We start from the raw sequence: 10,548 nt of genomic DNA, 5'->3' as shown, positions 1-10,548 counted from the left end.
CAAAAATAGCAACGCTAGTGAACTTGTGCGCCTAGAATCAAGCCGTTGAGACTGCTTTTGTGTAGAAGCGAAGTGATCTCGGTGGAGATAAATCATGACCCCCCCCCCGATAACTGCAGGCAGGTGGAACCATCTGACTTATCAGTCTGAAGACCACAAGCTGCTATTTTCTCCCAGCTTAGTGCTAAGCACAACACTTCCTGAAATCTTGATAACGCGTAATTTTATGTGTCCTGGAGCAGCGGACAAGGCAGGGACACTGCCTTGTCTGTCGTCGAACGTGACCATTTGTTAATTCATTCATCACACACCATCAAATATTTAACAAGGCTACAGTTTCAAAGAACCAAACACGCCCAGAGTCATAAATATTTTATTTTAAAAGGACAAATCATTAACTTGTGTGGGCTCATCCTCTGTTCCTGCTGTAGCAACTAAAGCATTTACGTTTTATTTGTTTATTTTTATTTGGTGAATTTTGCTTTGGTCAAAACAGACTTGCCCCAGTCAGCTCCAGCTGCCATAATACAATGCATCCTACAAGTTGGCGACGTAAGCAGCAGGCATTTCTCCCAGTCTTGAGGCTGAAGTACATCCTCGTCGGGATGGAGAGTTCCTGGTGACAGCTCCCTTCTTGGAGGGCAGATCATTTCTTCTGGGTCCTCACATAGCCCCTTCCCCTCTTCCTCCTTTTCACAGGCTGCATCTTCAAACCTCCTCACCTTGGGATTGTGCCTTCCATGCATGATTTGAGTGGCACACACATTTACCCATCCTAATCAGGACAAGTCTATGTGCTGTGGGAGCTCCATCTTTTAAGATGCAATGTGAAATGCGTTCCCCTCCTTGGGAGAGCAGAGTCCCACATTTCTCTTGGGGCCAGGTGAAAAGCATGATCCAGATGTCACCATTTTAGATTTTACTGCACAACTTGCAGCTTTCTCTCCCTTCTAAAGATCTGCATAAATGTTTGTGCAGTTTTCTGGGTGGGGCTGAAATTTCAAAGAGAAGGGTCTTGTTTGTTCTCAGGAAGACCTCGCTCACACAAAAATTCTCTGAGCACAGGGTTGCTTAATCTAAGAGACCCGTGGTGTGTGTGTGTGTGTGTGTGTGTGTGTGTGTGTGTGTAGGGGGGTCTGTGTGTGTGTACACACACATGTATAGGTACATACAAGACATTATTCTGTAGTTTTAAGCATTCCTGGAGTGCCTCAATCTACCGTTTGAGACAACACTGTAAATAATTTGTGTTAATTTGGCTAAACCAGAGTAGAGGGATTCTCAGGACGTTCAGTCTGTGGCCTAGCATCTCAGCCAGGTAGAGCCAGTGAGCTATACAAAGGAGCTCAACCTCTCCTTGGAGCTCTAGGCAGGTGACATGCGTAGTTAAAGGGCTGTTTAAATCACTAACAGTATTGATTGTATGTTCCTCATCTTATGGTAAGCATTGGTTCTGTTGCCATTCTTGTAAATAAACAAAGATGCTGGAGAATTTGGCTAGAGAGATGGCTCAGAGGTTAAGAGCATTTATTATTTTTGTAGAGGACTCTGGCTGGGCTCACAGCACCCACATGGTGGCTCCCAACCTTCTGTAACTCCAGTTCCAGGGGATCTGCAACCCTCTTCTGACCTCTGTGGGTACCAGGCATGCATGTAGTGTATGTACACATGCACAGACAACACACACATACATATACACATGCACATACACACACACACATACACACACACATATACATACACATACACACATGATAAGATAAATCTAAAAAAGTAAAAATTAAAAAAAAGATGCTGAAGAACGGGAGCAATTTGGCTTTTTATTTGGTAGCTGCTGGAGTTTCCCTTGTGGCCCTGGATATCTTGAACAAAAGTGCTATCAAACAAATAGCTAGACAGACTATCCTACGCTGTATTGAACATTCCACTGATACTTTGACCTGGTTCCTGAAGGCAAAGCCCCAGCCAGTGCCGGTTTAAAACACCTTGTATCAAGATTTTCACTATGACAAACTTTGGAGGAACTGTAGGTCCCACCCCATTTGTATTTAGGCCAGAGGAGGATCACTTCCCCCTGGTGACCTGGCAGAGGGACTGTTGTGGATGATGTTAAAGAAACAAGACTGGGATTGGTCCAAATACCAGTTCTCAGGCTGTATAAGCCTGTAGATTGAGCCCTTGGGGAAGCCACTGTGAGAAAATCTCCTGAGCTGCCCCCTCTGGTGTCAAAAGATTAGGCCCAGTTAGAGGATCCTCTCTCCAAGAGCAGAGAGAGAGAGAAAGCAAGAGGGGTAAGAGAGAGATGGCTAAAGCAGGCAGAGAGAGAGAGAGAGAGAGAGAGAGAGAGAGAGAGAGAGAGAGAGAAAGGGGGGCAGAGAGAGAGATGACCAGAGGAGATGCTGTACGTTCTTGATACCAGAATAGCACCAGAGAGTTGTTAAATTTGTAGGGCATATTGGGTGTCAGATGGCTTGTGTTTGGGACTGAGGAATCCTAACTTCCTAGGCCTGCATAAGAACTTCAACACTGGCTGTTGTCAAGACTGTGGAATCCTAGGCATGTGGAAATGGAGACTCTCCAACTTCCTAGGCCTGCACAGGAGTTCTACGTACTATGTCAAGTGTTGTTGAGCAATGTTGTTGTCTTCAAGAAGGGGAACTGCCTGCCCCAGGTGAAGGATGAGAAGGAACCATGTACATCTTCTCCATTTTTTCTCTAGAGCAGTTCTGGCCCAAACTGCTCCAAATCCCTCAATCAAAACAGAAGTCAAGAAGCTGGCTGTCTTGTTACTCAAGGGTTGGCCACTCAGCAGCCATTTTCTCTGCAGTGACTGTTTGCCAGTTCCTGCATTGGGAACTGGGGCTCTGTGTGTAGGAGACAAGCTCTCTGTAGTCAACAATGGCATTATCTAGCAGGGAAGATACTCATTACAGGAGAGCATCAAGCAAGATTAGGTGCTCCAGAGGAAGGAGAAGTGAATTCAGGACAGATAGAGAGGATCCTTAGTTAGTGTCACCTACAGTGGCCTCTTAAAATAGATGACACCTGACCAACTATTATGTAGAAGGAAGGAAGGACGGATGAGAGGAAAGAAGGAAGGAAGAGCCACGATGCTAGCCAGGGAAAGAGGTTTCTAGAGGTAAAGATAGAATGTTTTGGAAAGAGCATGCTGGTCCATGGAACAGAAGTGAATTAGGGATGAGGGCTAGGTGGGTGGAGTTGGTCCTTAGGAGAGAGACAGAGGGCAGAGGGCCTAGGTAAAGACTGGTGTTTTCTATTATTTGAGAGAAATCATCTGGAGACTTGAGCAAGAAATCTGGTTTTTATCTATTTTTAGATTTTCTCTATTATAACATTCCCTAATTATAGTTTCCTCACCCTCTACTTCTCCTAGTTTCACCTCACCTTCCCTCCCTTCCAGATCTACCCCCTTTTGTCTCTCACGAGAAAACAGATATCTAAAGGACAAGAAAACAAATACATCAGAAGAGAGGAAAACAAACAGAAGGGAAAGAGTCCAAGAAAAGTCACAAGAAAAGGATACAGATGTGGAGACTTATACGTTTGCACACTCTGGGATCCCATAAAAAACATAAAACCAGAAGCCATAATATGTATGAAAAGAACATGTAAAGAGAGGAAGGGAGAGAAGAGAGAGAGAGAGACAGAGAGGGAGGGACAGAGGGACGGAGGGATGGAGGGAGGGAGAGAGAGAGAGAAAAAGAGAGAGAGAGAGAGAGAGAGAGAGAGAGAGAGAGAGAATAGAAAATAAAGAAAAAAAAGTTCTGACTTGATATTAGGAGCCAAGGAACACCGAAAGACGCCATTGAGTTTGTTTTCTGTTGGCCATTTAGTGCTGGGCATGTAGCCTACCCTTAAGAGTAGTTTGTTTCAAACTCCGGAGTAAATTGGGAGCATGGGGACCTTGGGGGAGAGTTGAAGGGGGAAGGGAAGAGGCAGGGAGGGGAGCAGAGAAAAATGTAGAGCTCAATAAAAATCAATAAAAAAGAGTAGTTTGTTTTCTGAGACTTCTTAGGAAAAGACTAAATTTTCATTTGCAAATGGTTATTAATTGGAGATAGCTTCTGGGTTAGGGGTAGAGGCATGTGTCTACTTATTTCAGCTCTAGGACCCCATCTGGTGCAGACCCACAAAGACTGACTCTGCTTCAGTCTCTATGAGTTCATATGTGCATTAGTCCTTCGTGTTTAGAAGGTCTTGTTTCCTTGGAGTCCTCCATCCACCCCTTCTGTCTCTTATACCTTTTCTATCTCTTCTTGCACAGACTTCCCTGAGCCCTAACAGGAGGGATTTGATAGAGACGTCCTGTTTAGGGTTGAGTGTTCCAAGGTCTCTCACACTCTGCACATTGTCTGGCTGTGGGTGTCAGTATTTTTTCCCATCTGCTGTAGGAGGACGTTTCTCTGATGATGGCTGAGCAAGGCAGTGATCTATGAGTGTAGGAAAACGAGGTTGGAATTAATTTTACTGCTATCTTCCTTTAGTATTTGGTTTTACCCAAGGTACGTGGGCTGTCTAGTCTCTTACTGCTTAAATTTGGTTTTATCATGGAATGTCTTTCACCATGGACACTTTTATTGTGATTTCAATCTCTGCTGTGTATAATAGTCTGCACTGGCATCTGGGAAACTGGTCTGTAATTTTTTTTTTTTTTTGGTTGGGTCTTTGTGGTTTAGGTATCAGAGTACCTGTGGAAACATGGAATGAATTGGACAGTGTTTCTTCTGTTTATATTTTGTGGAATAATTTGAAGAGAACTGACAATAACTCTTATTTGAAAATCAGGTAGAATTCTACTAAACCTCTGGCTCTGGATCGATATTTCCTTTCCTTTCCTTTCCTTTCCTTTCCTTTCCTTTCCTTTCCTTTCCTTTCCTTTCCTTTCCTTTCCTTTCCTTTCCTTTCCTTTCCTTTGCTTTCCTTTCTTTTCCTCCCTCCCTCCCTCCCTCCCTCCCTCCCTCCCTTCCTTCCTTCCTTTCCTCCCCCCCCACCCCGAGAACACCAACCCAGAGATGGCACCCACCCACCATGGGCTGGGCCCTCCCTCAGTGATCACTAATTGAGAAAATGCCTTATAGCTGGATTTCATGGCAGCATTTCCTCAGTTGAGACTCCTTCCTTTCTGATGACTGTACCTTGTGTCAAGTGGACACACAAAACCAGCTAGTACAGTGGGGTATTGAAGTCTCTCATGTTTACTGTGTGAGGGTTAATATGTGATTTAAACTATAGCAGTGTTTCTTTTATGAACTTGGGTACTCTATGTTTGGTGCATAGACGTTAAGAATTGAAATTTCTTCTTAGTGGGGTTTTCATTTGATGAGTATGCAGTGTTCTTTCCTATCTCTTCTGATAGTTTTGGTTTGAAGTCTGTTTTATCAGATATTAAAATGGGTACACCTGCTTGCTTCTTAGGTGCAGTTGATTGGAATATCTTTTTACATTCTTTTACTCTGAGGTAATGTCTATCCTTGATGTTGAGCTGTGTTTCTTGGATGCAGGAGAAGGATGGATCTTGTTTTCACATCCATTTTATTAGTCTTTGTCATTTTATTGAAAAATTGAGAACACTGATGTTTAGAGTTACTGATTGGCAGTGTTTGTTAACTCCCTTATTTTGTTGTTGCTGTGTGTATGAATGAGAGAGAGAGAAAGAGAGAGAGAGAGAGAGAGAGAGAGAGAGAAGAGAGAGAGAGAGAGAGAGAGAGAGAATATGTGTTTCCTCCTCTTTTTATTTACTGGTCTGAGATTAGTTATCTCTTGTGTTTTCTTGGGTGTGATTAACTTCTTCAGGTTGTTTTCCCTCTAGCACCTTCTAGTGCTGATTTGTAGATAGATACTGCTTAAATTTGGTTTTATCATGGAATATTTTATTTTCTCCATCCGTTGTAATTGCAAATTTTTCTGGGTATAGTAGTCTGGGCTGGCATCCATGGTCTTGTAGATTCTGTATCACATCTGTACAGGCCCTTCTGGATTTTAGAGTCTCCATTGGTAAGTCAGATTCTAATAGGTCTGCTTTTATATATTAGGTGGTATTTTCCTCTTGCACCTTTTAGTATTCTTCCTTTATTTTATATGTTTAGTGTTTTGTTTATGATGTGGTAATGGAACTTTCTTTTCTGGTTCAGTCCGTTTGGTGTTCTGTATGCTTCTTGTACATTGATAGGCATTTCCTTCTTGGGTTAGGGAAATTTTCCATGATTTTGTTGAAAATATTTTTTGTGCCTTTGACCTAGGTTTCTTCTCCTTCCTATATTCCTATTATTATTATTATTTTGATTTATTGAGATATGATTTCTCTGTGTAACCCTGGTGGGAACTCACTTTGTAGAGCAGGCTGGCCTCAAACTACATCTACTTCTCGAGTGCTGGGATTAAAGGTGTGCACCGCCACTGCCCAGCTGTTCTTATTATTGTTAAATTTGGTCTTTTCATAGCGTTCATAGTGTTTCAGTTTTCCTAGATGTTTTTGTCTGAGTTTTTCTTTTCCATTTGACCAAACTTCTTTTTTGACCAATACATCCATTTCTCCTATCTGTCTTTAGTGCGTGAGATTCTCTGTCTCATCTCTTGTATTCTGTTGGTGAGACTTGCCTCTGAGGTTCCTCTTGTAGTTCCTAAATCTTTCATATCCGAATTTCTGTAGCTTTTTATTAAAAATGGATTTTATCTCTACTTTCAGACCTTGAATGGTTTTATTAATTTTCTTCTACGTCTTGTCTGTGTTTTCATAGGTTTCTTTAGGGATTTATCCACTTCCTCTTTAAGACCTCTATTTATTCATAAAGGCCAATTCAAGGTCCTTGTCTTGTACTTCAGCTAAGCTGCATTTCCCAGGGCCACCCGTGCTATGATGGCTGGCCTCCAGTGGCTACATATTGTCCTGGCTCTTATCGATTGCGTTTTTAGGCTGGCATCTAAGTACCTGGGTTTAGGACGACTCCCATTCTAGGTCTTGTCTTTGTTGGGTGGGTGTTTTGTTCTTTGACTTCTATTGCTCTCTCTCATTCTTAAGAGAGTGTGGTGGCTGTGTGGAGGGAGAAGAGAAGACCCACTCCCTCTGGGATTAAATTCTTACGTCAGTGCACTAGGAAAAGAGTCTAGAGAGACAGAACAACAGCAGGCACTCAGGGATCCAGAGTCTGCGACATGGAGGCAATGGATGGAGGTGGGCTGTGGGGATGCTGGGAAGCCTCCTGGGTGGGGTCTGTTTGAACTCTAGAAAACGAGGAGCCAAGAGAACACATTTTCCATCAGGAGGCTCCGGAGAATCTCTATCTCCCTGTCACTCCCCTGACATTTCCAGGAAGCTTTTAGGTCTCTTGACCCATGGATGCCCTAGCAGCTGCCCTGTTGCCCTGCTCTTAGATGCTTCTCTACTTATTAATAACAGCCCAAGCACTAACATTTTAGAATGGTGAGTTTTTTAAATGAGTAAGCCCAAATGTAAGGCCACCCTTCTCCCTGTTGCTCACTTCAGTGCTTTTACTTTAATGCACTTGGTATTCGTACATATGCTTTCTTGAGTGGAAGAGAAAGGGCTTTCATCCAACTGATAATTCCTGGATTTGGCTTAGTAAACTTGGAGGGAGCATTTTGCTTGTGATGGTTGACCATTGTGTGTGTCTCTGTGGGATCAGAGGTCTTCTTGTGTAAAGGAAATCCTACAGATTTAGTTCCTCTCGGCTATCAACAGGATACTGACCTTTCACAGAGAGGCTGAAAAAAATAACTAGGGTGCACATTGCTTTAGGTTTGCAGCACATGCTTGAATATAAAAAAAGATTCACTAGACTGCATTTCTGTATCATTCTCCCAACTTGAGGCTCCAATTTTAAGTCAGAGTCGTTTTAGGGGCTTGCATACTTGGGAGCTGGCAAAGCTCTTCCTGAGAGATGACGAGGAAGGGACTTGTAACAGAAGACGGCATTGGGAAGAAGACCAGAAAACAAAGACTACAGTGGGTCCTCAGTGACGACATAAGCCTTTCCATGTTTCCTTTATTCTGTGTGAAGAATGAGTGCCTGCAGTAAACCGAGGGGACAAAGAGGAATACTACACGGCACCCTGAAGCCTCCAGTGCCGCCAGGGCGGATGAAGAGGTGTTGGAGAGGCAGGAAAGAAGGGGAAGAAAGAGATTTTTCTATTGTTGTGCTTTTTGTTTTGTTTTGGTGTTGAGGGTTTTTTTTGCCTTTGTTTTCTTGTTTGCTTACTTTGATTTGTTTCCTTTTGTGAGGGGTGTGGCAGGGATGAGGGGAGGATATGGGGGGAACTAGGAGGTGAGCAGAACTGGGGTGCATGATGTGAAACTCTCAAAAAGTCAATAAAGAAGTAAAGTATATAAAAAAAAGAGTGCCTGCTTTGGGCCAGGCCCTTTTCTGAATGTGGAGTATTACATATGTTACATATAATAGATGCTGTCTGCCTGTCGACTTGAAGTTTGAGGGCATATATTGAGAACATGTGAATATGTACACAACAACATATTTAAGATTATACATATACAACACACATACAAAGGCAACACACACATAATAAACTACATAGACAACACACATACAAATGTAACACACATGTATGTACACAATAATATGCACGTGTAATGTGATTCTACATGCATATGTGTATTTATACAACATATATATATATATATATATATATAAGGATAACTTGGGCATACAATACACATACAATGATAGCATATATATATATATATAAAACACATAATGACAACATGTGTATACAACCAACTGACAGAAGATAAATTCAAGGTGCCATGAAGGAACCAGCACATAGGCAATGTACATTTCTATAAGAAGTTGGCATTTGCGATGAGACCTCACGTGGAGGGCAAGGTGGAGGCTATAGGTGATGCTTCCGGGATCCACGTGCGTACACAGCGATGAGAACTCTGGTTTTGCCAGTGTGGTATAGGGAATTAGGGTGCAGGTGGAGAGTGGGGTGCAGAGCACCTCACTTCACCGCCTCTGCTGAGTCAGCTGATGGGAAACGGATGAAGGTTTCAGGTGCAGGGTGCTGAATCAGCTGTTCTGTTGCTCGCCCAATTCAGGTTCCAGGGTGACTCTCACAGCCACTGAAAGGCTCAGCTCGGTAGCTGAACATGAAGACGCTCTCCTCAGACACCTGTTCCAAGGTTATCAGAAATGGGTTCGCCCTGTGTTGAATTCCAGCGACATCATCAAAGTGTATTTTGGACTGAAAATATCTCAGCTCGTGGACGTGGTGAGTCATCCTCTGCCCTGCGTTCAGAACAGCACCCCACCCTTAACTGTTGTGATTCCAGCCATCTGTCTGTCTCTGTCCTGACACTTACATTTTATAGATAGGCTATGGTGAGCAGAAACCTGCCCCAAGGAGTCAGTGAAATGTCCTGAGGAAGGAATGGCAGGTCACCCCATGCCAGCATTGTAGGATTCTTGGGCAGAAGGTGGAGAGGGGAGCTGGAAGAGGCCTGGGCCCAGGTTGAAAGCAGGGGAGAAGGGACGATGAAGGCCCAGGTGACAGGTGAGAGCCCAGCTTGCTGCCGCCGATTAGCTGGACTCTCAGGGCTCCTATGTCTAGAGGAAGACAAGGCGGTGATGACAGAGCTCTGTTACAGTCCAGGGTGGCTCTCATTTTCCCTGAACTCACCTCTCTATAGCATCTCTGCTCACTTTCCTCTTGGGCTTGTACTTCTATTATGTTTATGCTTGTGGAGAAAGCTGTTGACTCAAATTGTCCAAATCCAGGAACCCGTCCCACGATGGGCCAAAGTACTAGAATACTTCTCCGGTGTGGCTCAAGCCTTCTGCCCTCTCTAGGCTGGCCCAGTAGTCCAGAATGACTTCTGGAAAATCATCCACAGTTTGTCTTAAATGCAGCTCTAATTTCTTTCTTCTTTGCACCATCAAAAGCCTTCTGAGTTATTCAGTTGATAAAAGTATCTCCATAATGAATTACTGCTTGTTCTAATATGTATTTTTGTTTTGTTTTGTTTTGTTTTGTTTTGTTTTCAAGACAGGGCTTCTCTGTAGCTTTGGAGCCTGTTTTGGAACTGAACTTGCTCTGTAGACCAGGCTAGTCTCGAACTCACAGAAATCCACCTGCCTCTGCCTCTGGAGCACTGGAATTAAAGGCATGCACTATCACCACCACCCAGTGTCTAATATGTAGTTTCATTTAAGCAAACATTCAGAATGCCTTAGGGTGACATATCACTGACTTATTCTTAAGTTTGAAATCTTTGATCTTTGGGGGTTTAAACACTCAAGATTCTCCCTAAGGAAAATCCAAAAACCTGAAATCCTCCACTTTCATTCTTTTTAACTGTCAACTATTAAAATCCTTTATTGGTTCTTTGAGAGGTTCATCCAACCTGCTTTGAGAAGGCTCCCATCTCTTCCCAGATTTGGTCCCTCCCTGCTCACCCAATACTGTACCTATAAATGAAAACCCTTCAACACCGATTTATACTGACTAAATATTCTTGGATGTGTGCATCATGGTTGGTTTAACCAGGGCTAC

The sequence above is a fragment of the Myodes glareolus genome, chromosome 23 (genome assembly GCF_982192425.1).
Source record: "Myodes glareolus chromosome 23, mMyoGla1.1, whole genome shotgun sequence".
NCBI lineage: Eukaryota > Metazoa > Chordata > Mammalia > Rodentia > Cricetidae > Myodes > Myodes glareolus.
Note: the sequence above shows the minus strand (reverse complement) of the source record.